At 46.2% G+C, this 16,375-nt stretch overlaps 1 protein-coding gene across 4 annotated transcripts in view; it reads right to left on the bottom strand.

Moving 5' to 3' along the window:
• XKR9 (XK related 9) overlaps positions 1–16,375 on the bottom strand; it is a 66,640-nt gene that overhangs the window by 28,398 nt on the left and 21,867 nt on the right. For 2 of the 4 annotated variants that reach the window (XM_068237491.1, XM_068237490.1), the window contains exon 1: positions 11,882–11,990. The exons of the other annotated variants lie outside the window; for them this stretch is intronic. The gene's annotated coding sequence lies outside the window, so the exon portion shown is untranslated. Of the gene's footprint in view, positions 1–11,881; positions 11,991–16,375 lie in introns of those variants that run through there. 4 annotated transcript variants of the gene reach the window in all.

Raw genomic sequence — 16,375 nt, 5'->3', positions numbered from 1 at the left:
CCCCCCCTCCCCTTTAGATTGTAAGCCTCTGGCAGGGTCCTCCCTTCCCTAGTGTAATCTACAGGATAATGTGCTCCTTAACTTTGCTCTATGTTGTATAACCTTGTTATGTCTGTCATCCTTGTATCTATATATTTATTGTCCAGCGCTGCGTAATATGTTGGGGCATTATAAATACAATAAATAATAATAATACATGTATTGAGGGCCTTGACACATGCATTCCAAAGTACAGCTCTCGGCTAATGTTCCTGCAAATGACAAGGTTTCTTGATGCGTGAAAATTGGACATAAATGAATAGCTGTGCAGCTCATTTCAGATACTTGTCAGTAAATTATTCACCTCACATTGAACCTAGAAATGTTTTATATACTTTCAACTATAGGGTGTAACATTAACTCAATTCACATGCTTAGTGCATACTGGCATATGAGGCATGACTACTGGGGGAACATCCCCTGCAGGGAGTCCCCAAGTCCTTACCTCCCTCCTGAGCAGATGTTCCTGTGGCCACACTTGTTCTGGGAGTCATAATAGCTGCACTATTTTGATAGGGGTTGGATTAACCACTCTTGTTATATGATCCTCGGCCATGCAGGTCACCATATTGAGAATGGTGGTTGGGAAAGTGGATTGAAGGGATAGTGGAGATACACTCAAATTACACATTGATAAGTATTTTGCACAAAGTAAAATATATATCAAGACTGAAGCTGTGCTCCTCCTCTTTCCCATTAACATGGAGGGGATGATGGAATCAAAGCAATTACTGCAATCTCTCCATTCTGGATTGATTCCAGGAACAGAGCAACCACAGCAAAGCAAACTCTCACATTGGCCATTACTAATGTAAGCAAGAGGACAATGGCCTCTGCAGATGTAAGCAAAGGGGCTAATTGCCCAAATTTGCTAGTCAGCTGGGAATACACGGCTCGAATCTGAGCCATTTAGATGGCTCGATAGATAATTTCCTACATGTCCGATCTCCCGTCCGATCGTTTCCATGCTCGATTGTGCTTGGAGGATAATGGGAAAAGATAAGAGAATCGCCTGCAGAATCGAACGCAGAAAACGATCAGGGGCGGAATCGAGTGGCAGAATCGATCCCTGTATGCCCAGCATTATATATCTTCTTGCCACTCCCAATCAGGACTTCACTATCCCTGGAAGTATTTAATTCCAAACTGATAAGCCATCTGTTTGGTCTGGCATTAAATAAATTCCTGACTAATTGCTCTGCAAAGCTAAATACTCACCTAACAATGGATTGGGGAACCTCACAGCGACGCCTCCCGATAAACAAGGTTCCCCGATCCATCCTCCTGCCCTACCTGAAGATACCTATAAAAATAAAAAAAGTTTCACTTACCCGAGGCTTCTGCCAGCCCCCTGCAGCTATCCTGTGCCCGTGCCATCCTGGAAGATCGTCCGGTCTCCCGCCGCAGCTCACTTACTCTTTAGCCGACTTAGAAGTCGATGTCCACTGCGCAGTGGACGGTGACCGCCGAAAGAGAAAGTGAGCCGCGGCGGGGGAACGGAGGATCGTTCCAGGTATGCGCTGGCACAGGACAGCTGCAGGGGGCTGGCAGAAGCCCCAGGTAAGTGAAACTTTTTTGAAAGGTATCTTCTGGTCCGCTTTAAAGATCCAATCCGCCGTGCCAGCCATTTATCGCCACACATCACAAAGCATAGTTCGCCTAATCGCACGCTCGTACCCACCAGACGAGGATGTGAAAACGATCGTCACTCAAAAAAATCCCCGGTCTTCGGAAATATGGCCCTCTTGGAGCCCACCAAGCTCGAGGCTATTGACTAGATTACCTTGTTGATAATTTGGATCTGAATATCCCCATAAGTGATACATTTTAAACGCCGTGATCATTTGTAAATAGCCGTCAGTGCCACTAGACAAATATTTATGAAAGATGCCAAATGGGCTCTTATGTAATTCTGGAAAGTGACATTTTTCCTAAGATATAAGAACACATTTTCTTAAAAACCTTTCCATGTTTGTGTTATCAGTATTGAAGCGAAAATAATGATTTTGTTTATCATAAAACATTAACAGCAATAAATAAAACCTGCCAATGTTTTTCACCCTCTTAAAAATTGTTTCACAACTTAAGGTGCCCATTAATGGTACAAGCAAAAAAACAAACCAAACAAAAAACAAATCGATTCCATGAATCTGATCGGATTGGTTAGCGGGAATTTGTCTGTTAATGGGCACGACCGATAGTTTCCAATTGATAACCATGGCGATCAGAAACGATAGACTGGCCACGGAATTATATCGTTTACAGGGCCGGTTTAAGCAACAATGGGGCCCCAGGGCAAAATAAACCTGGGAGGGCCCCAACAGATACCGCGGAACAAAAATCGGCATTAAGGGACCTTTTTTCAGCTGGTATAGTCAGTGTGTGAAGCTCCAATCGGTCGGAGATCCACATTCTGGCTACCCCTGCCTGCATGGGGGACAAGGGGTTAAAAAGTTTCAGGAGGGGGAACCCCACATAACTTAACAGCCACACTCTAAACATAAAAAAAAAATTGGGAAAATAGGAAAAAATGCCAGGGATCTTCATACAGCCATATTGCGGCTGTATAGCGATCCCTGGCCAAAGCGCTGCGGCTGCGTATGGACCCCCTGGAAACCCCGTCAGGAAATGTATTGCTCTTTCCTTCGATGCATGTAAAATTACACTACCGTTAGGTTTGCTACTAAGGGCTGGTTCAGACGGACGTTTGGAGGCGTCGCGTTCGTTGGCGTCGCGGCAGCAATGCGTTCGGGCTTTCAGCAGCGTTCGCATTGCGTTCGGATGCGGTCACGTTTTTTCTTCCCCTAGGGGGACATTACCCGTCGCGGTTAACCGCCCCTGGAAGCAACATGTAGCTTCCAGGGGCTCCTTGAACGCCAGTGAAAATCGGGACCCGAACGCAGCGTTCGTGCAAACACGCGTAAAAGCTTGGTACAAACGCTCCCATTCACTTGAATGGGAGCGTTTAACGCCAAGCCCCGAACGCTGGCAGTAAACGCTCTGCAACCGTCCGTCTGAACCAGCCCTAAAAGTGACATTTACTGTATTTAAAAGTATACTTTTTTCATTCAAAACTTTAAAATCGATTTTCTCAAAAACTATAAGGTCTTTTTGAAAAATTGTTTTTTCCTCTTATTTCCAATGATCTCCTTAACATATCCTGCAAATTTAGGGTTTCTAGCATTTAAGGTGGATTTGCTATTAACCATTAAAGTCGGCAGGTTTTTAAATGTGTATTTTTTTTCCTTTGAAACTTTAAAATTGATTTTCTCAAAAACTATAAGGCCGATTTGAAATTTTTTTTCCTCTTGTAGCCACTGGGGGCCCCTACAAGCTCTGGGGCCCTGGGGCAGCTGCCTCCTTTGCCTCTATGGTAGCGCCGGCCCTGATCGTTTAGAGCCTGAGCCCACTGATGCCGTTGTATCCGCTTCTGTCCCCTTTTCAGCATCTCTAACACTGATGTGTAACTAAGAAGCGGATACAACTGCATCAGTGGGCTCAGGCCCTAATGGCCATGTTTAGGGATGATCGGAAAGGGCAAATTTCCGATTCTGCAGAAATTTGGAATTCCGTCAGAACGAAATTCCGTAACCGTCACATTCTGGCAGTATTTCGCGGAATTCTGCATTCCGGTGGTACAATTTCAGTAATCTCATTTAAAACCTCGTTTTGAAACATCGTAGGCCATGGGACCTAGTGGCTGTTCCACCAGTCATTTTTTTTTTTTCGGAGCAGCAGGAGTTGTCGTAAAACAATGGAATCAACAATGCCTAAAAAGCAAAAAGGAACTGCGCTCCACAGCACTTAAACAATCTATGTATATATATATATATATATATATATAGCACCAATGTCACCAGCATCTGTCGGGGATCCGCAGACTTTACTTGAGTACACACACTTCAATTACAATCCAGTCCAGATAAAAAAGTTGCGATCACAATCCTAATCTCCCAGCGTGAGTATAGGATTTCCCTGTAAAAAAAATCGGAATATAGTGCAGTATTGCTTTTTATGAACCACCCAGTGATTCACTTCACACAATTGTGTAAGAGATAACCTCCACCCATATACAGAGGGAACACGGGGGGACACTTTTTCACCCCTTTCGTGAGTCTCACTCACCAGATTATTTCTTGTATTCCAGCATAACAGCCCTCCAGCCTGGGCAGCAACAGTTAAAACCTTCAAAGTATAAAAAGCGGGACTCGCATAGCATAAAAACCTTTTACATTTAAGTGTCCCCCCGTGTTCCCTCTGTATATGGGTGGAGGTTATCTCTTACACAATCGTGTGAAGTGAATCACTGGGTGGTTCATAAAAAGCAATACTGCACTATATTCCGATTTTTTACAGGGAAATCCTATACTCACGCTGGGAGATTAGGATTGTGATCGCAACTTTTTTATCTGGACAGGAGTTTTCGTAGGCCATGGGACCTAGAGGTGGTTCCACGGTGGTCATCACAATTTTTGTTTGGGAGCAGCAGGAGTTGTCGTCGGCCACGGGACCTAGAGGTGGTTTTACAGCAGTCATTACAAATTTTTTTTTTAAAAAGCAGCAGGAGTAGTTGTTGGCCAAAATCATAGGGTTAGTGATATTACGTCGGATTGCTGCAAAAACAGATTTTTTTCTTATCTTAGAATGCAAAAATATGCGATGGTGGTGATAGGCAGCAGAGTTTGAGAGGGAGAGCCTTTGAGGCTTGAAAAACAGCACATTGTAATCAGTGAGAGGGGCCTTGTAATTGTCACTGATCCATGACTAGTTAATTTTTATGAACGTTAGTATGTCCACATTGTCTGTGGACAGACGGGTCCGTTGGTCGGTGACCACCCCACCTGCAGCACTAAATACTTGCTCCGAAAGAACACTGGTGGCGGGGCATACCAGAACATCCAGTGCATACTGAGCGAGTTCAGGCCAGGTATCCAGTTGTTTTGTCCAATAGTCCATGGAGTCATCATTACTTTTCATATTGTCTGGAGCACTGGCCGACCCCAAGTAATCATTCAGCATACGGGCCCCTGCTGGCGGCGACCACTTTGCCCGCTGGTGGTGCTGCTGCTAGAAGGAGTATCTGGCATTGGCTGAAAAAATTCCTTCAACATACTCAGCAGGTTCACAGATTGGCTATTGGCTGCTGGGAGTGGGACCACAAGACCTTTGCTGAGTATGATGAGGCTTGGTAGCTTGGGCCCGGGATATAGGTGCAGGAAATGCATCTTCTACCCAACGAAAAAGGGCATCCCGGATCTGGCTCATCCTGGAGTCTGCTTGGGAGGGGGGTATGAACTGCTGCATTTTCCCCTTGCACCAGGGATCTAAGATGGTGGCCACCCACATGTCGATCCTTGATTTTAGAGTCCTGGGGGTCCTAACGGAGGCACTGGAACATATGGGCAGCCATAGGGAAGAAATGTCTGCCATTAATCACCTCTTCCTGGCTGTCAGAACTGTCATCATGCTCCAGCTCCACATCATCAGAATCTTCTTCCCACCCCCAGACAATGGGCTCTTCCACTTCCACAAGCTCTGCCTCCTCATCCAGGACTTGAGCATGCGCACTCACTCCCCCACTTGACTCGTCATCACCACTGTTCAGTAGGGCTAGGGCTTCCTCCCTCTGTTCGAGCAGTTTGTCAAGAGCCTTGTCCAGCATGAAGGCAAAAGGGAGCACTTCTGATATGCTGCAGTGCTCCTCACTGACCACTTTTGTTGCCTGCTCAAACGGCTCCAACACTTTGCACACCTGTCCAATCAGCTGCCACTGGTCCGCAGTAATGTAATCCATTGGCCCTGTTCTGGAGGAAGATGTCTGAGACAGGTATAGCCTGACCGCCATTCGCTGCTCCCACAACCTCTCCAGCATGTGGAGGGTGGAGTTCCACCACGTCGGACAATCGGAAATAAGCCTGTGCTGCGGCAGGCTATGGCGGCGCAGCAGCAGTTTCAAGGCCACTGTGGCGGTTGCGGAGCGATGGATGTGGGCTGACACTTTTCGTGCTGAGGCCACAGCGTCCTTCAACCCATCAAAAGTGCGCAAAAATTTCTGCACTACAAGGTTCAAGACGTGGTCCAAGCAAGGTAAATGTGTGTAGTCACCTTGCGAAATGGCGTCCAGCATGTTGGCACTATTATCAGACACCACTACACCTGTCTCCAGTTTTCGGGGGGTCAGCCACTGCCGAATCTGATCCTGTAAGGCTGCAAGGATTACAGATCCGTTTTGCCTGTTCTCGTCCATGGATTCCAGTTTCAGCACTGCTTGACATCGATGGTGCTGCAGACCAGTGTAGGAGCGGGATCACTTGCTGGGAGGCTCAGCAACGGCGGACTGGCCTTGGACAGAACAGGTAGCAGAGGGAAGTAAAACAGGCCTCCCCTTCAACCCACGTGGCAGCACCACCAGCTGAGATGCCCCAGATCTTACACCCTCCTCAGCAGCACCATGGAGGGTGACCCAATGGGCGGTAAAAGTTAGATACTTTCCCTGCCCATGCCTGCTGCTCCAGCCATCCATTGTGAAGTGCACCTTGCCACCGACAGCGTGATCCATAGACCGGCTGACACACTCCACAGTGTGCTGGTGAAGGGCAGGGATAGCATTCCTGGCAAAATAATGGCGGCTGGGGATACGCCATTGTGGAGCAACACTGTTCATCAGTCTGCGGAAGGGGGCACAGTCCACAAACTGGTAGGGCAGCAGCTGTTGGCCCAATATTTTTAAGAACAAACGGATCACTTGCAGGGAGCACCCGCTTCCTCTGCAACATTTCTGGCACAGAGGCCTGATGCTGGAACACTGGTGACTCAGAGGAAACCAACAAGGGTGATGATGAGGTGCTTGCCGAGGTCTGAAATCCTCTTCCAGCCTGGCATGCAGATGGATTTGAACTGGAATTGGACTGAGCAGGTTGGATTGGGACAGGATGAGTAGAAAAAGAAGAGGAGGGGCCTGTTGCTGCTGCTTTTCCTCCACCCATCTTATTGTAATTTTTTACATATTCAAACTCCCGTCTGTGGTGGTTGCGCAGATGGCTTATCAACCCTGAAGTGCTGAACCCGGTGCCCGATTTGCCTCTGCTCACCGATTTACGGCACACAGAACAGACTGCCCTGAATTCATCCTCTTCCAGAACAGTAAAATAATTCCATGATGGGGACGTGCATGCGTGGTGCGACCTGTTCTAGCACGTCCATGCTCAGCATTGGACTGGTGGGTACTGACAGACGGGAAAGCACTTGCAGGCTGCTGGCCAACTGTCTGCTCTGTTTCTCCATGCTGCTCACGCCTGCTAGTGCCTAACCCACCAGATGGCGACCACGTTGGATCAGCTGCCTCATCATCCAAAATATCATCCAGTTCAACCAAAACACTGGAACCCACAAGTGACTCTTCTGGGCCATCCACCTGGCCACCAAACACCTCTGTAGTTGACTGGTGGTGATGTTGACTGGTGACACTGGATGAAGAAAACACAGGGGCCATTTCTGTCACCACAGAACCCACCACTTCTTGGGAGCTTGGTCCCATGGTCCCCTCAAATGCCTCCTCCCAATCCTTCTGCACATCTCTCTCATTGACGTAGGTGTGCTTTACTTCTGGAGGAGAGTACTGGGAGGAAGCAACCTCGTCAAGAGAAGCAGCTGCGGTCAGGTTCTGGTCATGAGGAACCTGGCGGCCACTACTGGTGCTGCTGCAACTAGCTTCATGTCCCTCAGACTGGGTAAAGGGTTCCTGATCTAAATAATCGACAACTCTCTTCGCCTGCTGTTCTGTCAAAATTTTCCTGCGTGCGGACACAGGGAAGAGATCTCTGACCAGGGGGAGCGCTTCCTGCTGCTGCTGCCATCCTCAAACTGATCACGTACTTCACGTGATCCACCAACACCACCATCACTCCATTTTCTTTTAGGAGTGGCAGGAAATTGCTGCTGCTCTCGCTCCATTGTTTTGGGGCAACAAACTTTATTGGGGAAGGGGTATGAGCGACAGAACAGATAACAAAGCAAGGGGTGAAATAAAGAAAATAAATCAAAAAACTATTAAATAAAAAAAAAAAAGAACTTAGAAAACAAAAATAAAAAAAAACTTGGACTACACTCAACTAAGCAATCACCTAACTCACTCTCACTCTGTCAAACACTAAGCCTGCGGCCTGGCTGGCTCTGTCTAACCCTCTCTCCACACAGCAACTACTAACACACTACACTACAACCTATCACTCAAACTAAAAATCGGTTTGTCACTCTCTCACAAATACACCTAGCTAGCTAGCTACTACTACTAATATACAGTAGCTCACACCAATCTAATTCTCTCACACAGTCTTTAAGACTATTGTTTTATGTTGAAACAACTAATATGGGTCTGTCTCTCCTCTCCAACACCAGACTGAAACCCACAAGCTTCCTAACTGCACACCACCTCTCAGTGACTCACAGGCAGCTCAGAGATCACTGTAAGTACCCGTTTGCAGCCCCTTCATCCTCGAGTGCCAGATCTGGCTGTTTAGTACCCACCAACACCTATGTGCAAACTCTGTGAAGCAGGATGACCGCGGGCTGGCACTGGCTGCTAATGTGTTCACAGTGCAGCACAGCCAGGAACAGGAATAGCGCATTTGGGCGCTCACCCGACTGCTGCAAACGTTCAGCAGGTTTACTGCTGCTGCCTCCCGCCCGGCCTGCTGCTTACAGCCCACCCCTTGCTTTCCTGGTGCCCTAGACCATGGCCTTTGTGGTCTTGCCTGAAATCCAGCCATGATAGTAATTGCAAGACTCAGGGACAACTTCAGGGTGGGTTCACACTGACATTGTTGTCAAGTGAAAAAGTGTGCGGGAAAGTAGTGCGGGTAGTGAGTTGTTTCCCCGCATAAGGGAACCACATTACATGTGATCCAGACCATTGATTAATACGGTGATTCTGCATGCATGAAAACTGTGTGTGATTCCTTCAAGCGTATCCTCTGCATCAAAGTAATAAAAGTCGTGAGACCCTTTTATACCGCAGTGATCCAATTGGCAATACGATTTTGCCTGAAAGCTGAAAATCTTCTGCATTCCTGGCACCCAGAGAAAAATCGCAAACACAATGTGCACTATTCAGAATAAGTAGTTCGGTTTTTTCTCCAAATTCACAAAACTTTTCTCCCATGAGGCAGAAGTTTGGTAATTTACCAAACAAACTGCCTGAATTCACTAAGATCTGGTTGGTAAGTTTCACTTACCAGCCTTCTAGCAGGGCAGCAGGGAGCTGTGTGTGTGACTCAGAGGTTTTCTGGACTGTGCATACAGCCATCCCTTTAGATGTGCTGCAGCCACCAGGGGGAGCTCTTCTATGTGCTCGAATACAAATATGCACATCTAAAGGGATGCAGGGATGTCTGCAGAGTTGTAGCTTGTAGCTCTCTGCACTGATACACTGAAAGTCCCAGTGACATCCATATCGCATCCAATCAGTGTGAGAAGCAGGCTGGGTGGCTCTCCCTATTGGCTGCCTGGCTCTCCCCAGAGGCTGTCTGTCAAGTTACCGCACAGAGATAGCATGGGGAGAGCAGGTTATCAGCTGCTGTGGGCTGGAGAAAATTCCCAAACACTTTTGGCCGGTAATTGACATTTCTTGCCATTTCCCTCACTAGTAATTTACCTCACTAGTCGGGAACTGTGATTTTTTGTGCAGTAACTAGTTTAGTGAATTGTAACTTGGGAAGGTGATCGGAAAAATCAGCTGTTTTGAGCATTACTGAATGTGGTAATATCTTTGTGAATAGAGCCCAATAGCTCAAAAACCGATCAAAAATCACGCTAAAAAAGCAGCGGTGGCATAGCAATAGGGGTTGCAAAGGTTGTGACTGCATCAGGGCCCTTGGGCCAGAGGGGCCCTCCCACAATGGCAGTATTAGCTCTTTTTCGATCTTGTGCTGGTAATGATCACGTCTATAGATGATTTGGATAGTGGTAGTCATTAACAAACTTTCCCCATCCTCTACTAGCACCTCTGATTCTGTGGCGGTCCTTGGCAGGTTTGGGTGCACCACAGGGCCGTAGCATAGCAGCTGCTATGGGGTCCTGAAGTATAGGTGGCCTAGGTGGTACTTAATGTATTCACTGTTAAAGTGAATGGGAACCGGATTTAAAAATATGAGACAGATACTTACCCAAGGAGAGGGAAGGCTCTGGGTCCTATAGAGCAGTGTTTCTCAACATTTTATTAGTATGGACCCCTTTTAAGGCCCTGTACTCACCAAGTACCCCCTAGCATAGTAAACATTATCACAAGTACCCCTTGACAAATATATAAGTAATCGTAGTACATGCTAATTTGTTCTAAACAATTTCTAAGCATTTACTTTTGCTTTTAATTAGCTAATATACTAAGTTGGTGTTGTTTAAATAAGATTTATCATTTTCTAAAACTCTAAATTTGTTATTCTTGGTTAAGTATATCAAGCCCGAGTACCCCCTGGAACCATCCGAAGTACCCCCTGGGGTACGCGTACCACACGTTGAGAACCTATGCTATAGAGCCTTCCCGCTCCTCTCCTGGTCCCCTCGTTCCAGTGCTGGCTCGCCCAGTAGCAGTATTCGACTAAATTAGTCAAATACTGCTTTATCCGGCCGTAGGAGGCTTCAGAAGTCTTCAGGGAGCCCGAGTGCTCCTGAAGAAGGGCGGCCCTGTACTGCACCTGCGCAAGCACGCTCTCTTGCATGCTCACGCCTGTGCAGTATGGAGCCACACGTCTTCGGGAGAACACGGCTCCCTTTTGAAGGGGGAATGAAACGAAGGGGGAATGAAACGAAGGGGGAATGAAACGAAGGGGGAATGAAACGAAGGGGGGGGGGGCAGCACAGGATAGAGAGCACTGAGAGAGGAGACGGAAGGCTCTATACGACCCAGAGCCTTCCCTCTCCTTAGGTATGTATTTGCTTCATTTTTTTAAAAAATGCGGTTCCCATTCACTTTACCTTTGTGTTCCTCCACTCTCAAATGTTGTCTCAGTGCCCATGAACTATGTGCAGTGTTAATTGCATGAGAATGTAAATTGCCCAATCATCTTATATCCATAGGGTTGGGGCAGGTGGCATTGCTTAAATGACAACTGAAGTGAGATGGATATGGAGGCTGCCATATTTATTTCCTTTTAAACCATACCAGTTGCCTGGCAGCCCTACTGATCTATTAGACTGCAGTAATGTCTGAATCACACACCTGAAACAGCATGCTGCTAATCTTGTTAGATCTGACAATATTGTCAGAATGAAACACCCGATCTGCTGCATGCTTGTCCAGGGTCTATGGCTAAAAGTATTAGAACTAGCAGAGGATCAGCAGGATAGCCACTTAACTGGTATTGCTTAAAAGGAAATAAATATGGCAGCCTCCATATACCTCTAATTACAGTTGTCCTCACCTGAGGGCCCCATGAAAGTTTTGCTATGGGACCCCATGATGTTTAGCTATGCCACTGGTGCACCCTATCCATTGTTATGTATAGAATGCTGGGGGGGGCGAGGAAAACTTGCACTGGGGTCCAAAGCTCCCTCGCTACACCACTGTGCCTTGTGATTGTGTTTGCAGATTGCAGTATAGAAAAGTTGGCAGAATCACTCACACATTTAGTTGGCAGAATCACTCACACATTTACTGCTTGCTAGCTCTATAACATGTAAACTAATGCAAAATGAAAATGTACAGATCATAGGACTACGTTTCAATGACATGATCCCCTTTTGTAACATGCTAATTCCAGGCACATATACAGTACAGTGTAGAAGTACGTTAACTGTTTTACCATATAAGAATTAAAAGTATGTTGTGAAAACAAGAATTTCTTACCTTGAGATTCATTCTTGGCAATAATTGATTCGAGAGTGAAACTTGCAGCCTCCTCTAGGCTGAGAAGGGAGGCGTGGCTCATACATAGTGCACACATACTGAAGGAAGTGCTGTGACAATGGGCTGGTCTGGCTGGTTTAATTCTACATTCACAGTCTCTCTGGAAACTGCTTGGGTGAAAGGTTACAGTACTTGCAGCTCTCTCTAATTATGTATTGCACAAGGAGGAAATCCCATAGACATAGGTATTCAAATCTTAAAGAAACAGAGCCTAATTTGGAATTTTTTGAGGAAGGAACTTGCACAATAAGCATGATTCACAAAGCTTTTTCACCTTATCTATGTAACATAGATAGACTATGTTACATTTTTAAGCTCCCAAAGAGCAAAACAATAATATAATTAGGGTAAGAAAAGTAATATTAAAATGAAGTTAATCAAGAACAACTTACTTTGAGTGATTATTTTTCTTGTAAATGTGCTGAAAGGTTATTTTTATCAAAGAGGTGATAAGTCATTTCTGAGAAGTTTTGTGAATAGAGCCATTGTGCTTTAGGCCAGAAACACACTAGCAGCGGTTTCTAATCGCTAATGACTTGAAAAAGCTCTTGCTAATGCAATGCTATGGGGGATTTTTATCACACCCATAGCATTACATTAGCAAGAGTTTTCAAATCACTCCTAGTGGGTTTCTGGCTAAGGCCTGGAACCCACTACGAGCTCTTTTCCTTTGAGATTTGAAAAGCTCTTGCTAATGTAGTGCTATGGCTGTGATCCCACTTGAGCAATGTGATTTTAGAAAAATCCCCCATAGCATTGCATTAGCAAGAGCTTTTCAATTCACTAGCGCTTAGAAAAGGCTGCTAGTGGGTTTGAACCCTTAATCGGCCTGAGTTACACACTATAAATAACTCATTTTTATGCTTGCAAAAATTAAAAACAAAAAAAAACACCAACCCAGCCCAACTCTGCCTCCTGTCACTCTTGAATACATGAAAATTGCATCCTCAAATATTGAATTGCATGCATTACATTTTAGGATTTTCAAGTGATTTTTGACCCTACAATTCGACACATGGGCCTATGAATGGTTGCAAATGGCATGCTGGGTAGAGAACCTGAATATGTATACAATGTGAATTATTATTATTATTGTGTATCACTGCCCTTTTTAGGGGTAGGTGAGGCAGGTCGCTGTTTGGGGTGAAGTGCCAAATGGGGGAGAAGTGCGGCATTTGCAGAGAACGCAGCGGAGCTAGAGGTAAGAGACTCACCATGTGAAAATGGGAGATATACTCTTCTTTGGTGTCCTGGCTTCCATAGCTGCATGACATCAGTCATCATGTGATCTGCCGACACCGGCGGTTTATGCGATGACTTACGGTGACCGGATTCAGGGTCCCCGTCCCAGGCTGCGCTATGTCCCAGGAAACGTCCCGCTTTTAGCCGCGGGACGTCCCGGCCTCGGGACTCTGGCCACCGTACGATTGCATGAACTGGCCGCGCCGTCTCATAGCCCGCATCCCCACTCCAGCCTGCGGTCTTCCGGCAGGCAGAGCAGGGCTATGGGAAGATGGCGTCCAAAGCCCTGTACTGGAGACTATTTGTGTCTCCAGTACAGGGCTTTGGGCGCCATCTTCCCATAGCCCGCTATTCCATTCAGCCCGGGAGATATGCAGGAGCAAGATGGTCCGGCGAGCTGCGCGCCAGAGGCCGGCCGGGAGAGGAGATTTCTGTCAGGTGAGTAAATTCCTTTTTTTGCAGGTGAAATGTTGCCCACTACGTTATTTTCTGGTGAAATGTTGCCCACTGCGTTATTTTCTGGTGAAATGTTGCCCACTGCGTTATTTTCTGGTGAAATGTTGCCCACTGCGTTTATTTTCTGGTGAAATGTTGCCCACTGCATTTATTTTCTGCTGAAATGTTGCCTACTGCGTTATTTTCTGCTGAAATGTTGCCCACTGCGTTTATTTTCTGCTGAAATGTTGCCCACTGCGTGTATTTTCTGCTGAAATGTTGCCCACTGCGTTATTTTCTGCTGAAATGTTGCCCACTGCGTTTAATTTCTGCTGAAATGTTGCCCACTGCATTATTTTCTGCTGATATGTTGCCCACTGCGTTATTTTCTGCTGAAATGTTGCCCACTGTTATGATCGCTTCTGCAGCGTTTACTGCTGACTGCAGTGGTATTGCAAACCAAGCAGTTCTAATGTCATTACATGCATTTGCTTGCATAGTTTGGTTTGCACTTGAACTGGTTGCTGATTCCATCTGCAGTCGCTCTGAGGTTAATGACAGTTTAATATGCTTTTGTGTAAACAGACATTGTCTGCTGCAGTGGAGGGGCAGTGCCTTTCCTGCAGGCTGCATATCATTGTCTGCCTTTTCCTGCTATCAGCCTGTGATTAATTACCATTCACTTGTGTGGGAATCTGCAGGTCTGCTCCCATTGGATGACCTCAGTATAAAGAACTGCTTCCTGCAATGTCTCATGGGCTACCATAGTCTCAGATCCTGTCTGTTACTCTGCCCGTGCCCCACCTCGTTCCTAGTCCGTGTGGACTGCGCTGACTCCTGCGAAGGGGTCAGCGAGTCCTCCTAGTTCTGCTCTTGTTTCTAGAAGTTGTTACTTTGCTTGTCTTGTGTCATATATTGGTTCATCGCCAATATATACGCATACTTGCACGTTTATTATTTTCCTTGTATTCGTGTTACGTTGATACATCAGTGTTGCTGATATATACGTACACGAACTGTTTATATCCTGTGTTCCGTTAGTCAGCGTTCCAGCACGCTGAGCTAGTTATCCTGTTCCTGGTCCTGTTTGTGGATTGCGTTCATCTCTGCGAAGAGATAGCGAATCCTTCTGAGTCCTGTTCCCTGTATTACTCCAGTCTTAGTCAGAGTTCCTGCTTATGTCATATATCGGTTCATTGCCGATATATACATATGTTAGTCAGACGTTACAAATAGTTTCATTGATAGCTGTAATTGTAATACGCTAGGAAATCATACTTATTGTATATTTATCTGTGTTACGTTCATCTATCTTGATCCTGCTATTTCCTGACTATCCTGTCCTGTCTCGCTGCAAACGCATTGGCTACCTCATTCCAGTCTGTTTTATTGTGGACGCTTGCTGTCACTAAGTAGTGGCTAGTTAAGCAAGCGTTCATTCTGTCTACCTGTCCTGATCTCCTCAGTCCTGGTTTATGCGTCTCAGCACTACTTGCGCTGAGACGTTATTACGAAAGTGTTGTTTGTGGCTGTTCGGATCTGCACCGGCTCTGTGCACCACAATCTCCTATTGGAGTCAGTCCTCTCCTCCACTAAACTGGGGATATCCTGATTCCTTGTGCTAGTGTGTGTACCTCCTTCACGTCAGCTTATGTGTTGCATGCTGACTGTGGAGAATACACCTCCAAGCTTAACACCCACTGTGTTATTTTCTGCTGAAATGTTGCCCAAATTGCTTTTGTTTTCTGCTGAAATGTTGCCCAAATTGCATTTGTTTTATGCTGAAATGTTGCCCAAATTGCGTTTGTTTTCTGCTGAAACGCTGCCCACATTGGCTATCATTCATCAACAGGCTGTCGGTAAAGAGAATTAGTGCAGGAAAACACCGCTGGCGGATTTTTAGACTTCTGGGTGGGCATTCATGAAGATGTATCCATGTGCGGTAGCAGTGCGGAGATTCCCGAGCTAAGCTGGCGGTAGGCAGGTGGTAGGCAGGCGGAAGCACAGGAAGCTGCCGAGTTGATACATTTCTCCGTGTTCCGCTCTGCTGCAGCTGCCTGGGGGGTCTGTGTGTCTCCATTCACTTACATTGGTATCGCCACATCAGAGAGAGCGGTACTTCCCGACCTCACACCTCTTGCGGTGATCTTTATGAATGAACATTTTGCTACATTTGTACCGATAATCACCGCACAAAGCGGTGATGTAGCACTCTGCACGGTAGTGTCATTTTTCCATGCGGAAAGAGGCTTTATGAATGCTGACTTTGCTAAGTGGTCGGTAAAGTCAGCTGTTTTAAGCATTTCTGTATACGAAAATGGTTTATGAATGATAGCCATTGCGTTTGTTTTCTGCTGAAATGTTGCCCAAATTGTGTTTATTTTCTGCTGAAATGTTGCCCACATTGTGTTTATTTTCTGGTGTCTGGGGTAACTGTTGCTACATTTATTATTTAATGGTCATAGTTGGCTATATTTGCTGCTTTGGGGTTACGGTTACGCTCCGCCCATACAATGGCATGGTCACGCCTATTTTCCAGTGCGGCACGCCCCCACGCCCATTTTTCGGCGCAGAACACCCAACCCCCCCCCCCCTCCCCAGGTTGGACCCAGAAAAATCTGGTCACTGTAGATGACTGATGCCGCTTCAACTATTAGAGACCAGGTCACTGTAGATGACTTATGCCGCTTCAACTATTAGAGACCAGGAGGACAAAAAGGAATACTCTTCTTCACTATGGTGGGGGTGGGGGGGTGC

This window comes from Hyperolius riggenbachi, chromosome 5 (assembly GCF_040937935.1).
Source record: "Hyperolius riggenbachi isolate aHypRig1 chromosome 5, aHypRig1.pri, whole genome shotgun sequence".
NCBI classification, from domain to species: Eukaryota; Metazoa; Chordata; class Amphibia; order Anura; family Hyperoliidae; genus Hyperolius; species Hyperolius riggenbachi.
This window is presented reverse-complemented; position numbering and strand designations above follow the sequence as displayed.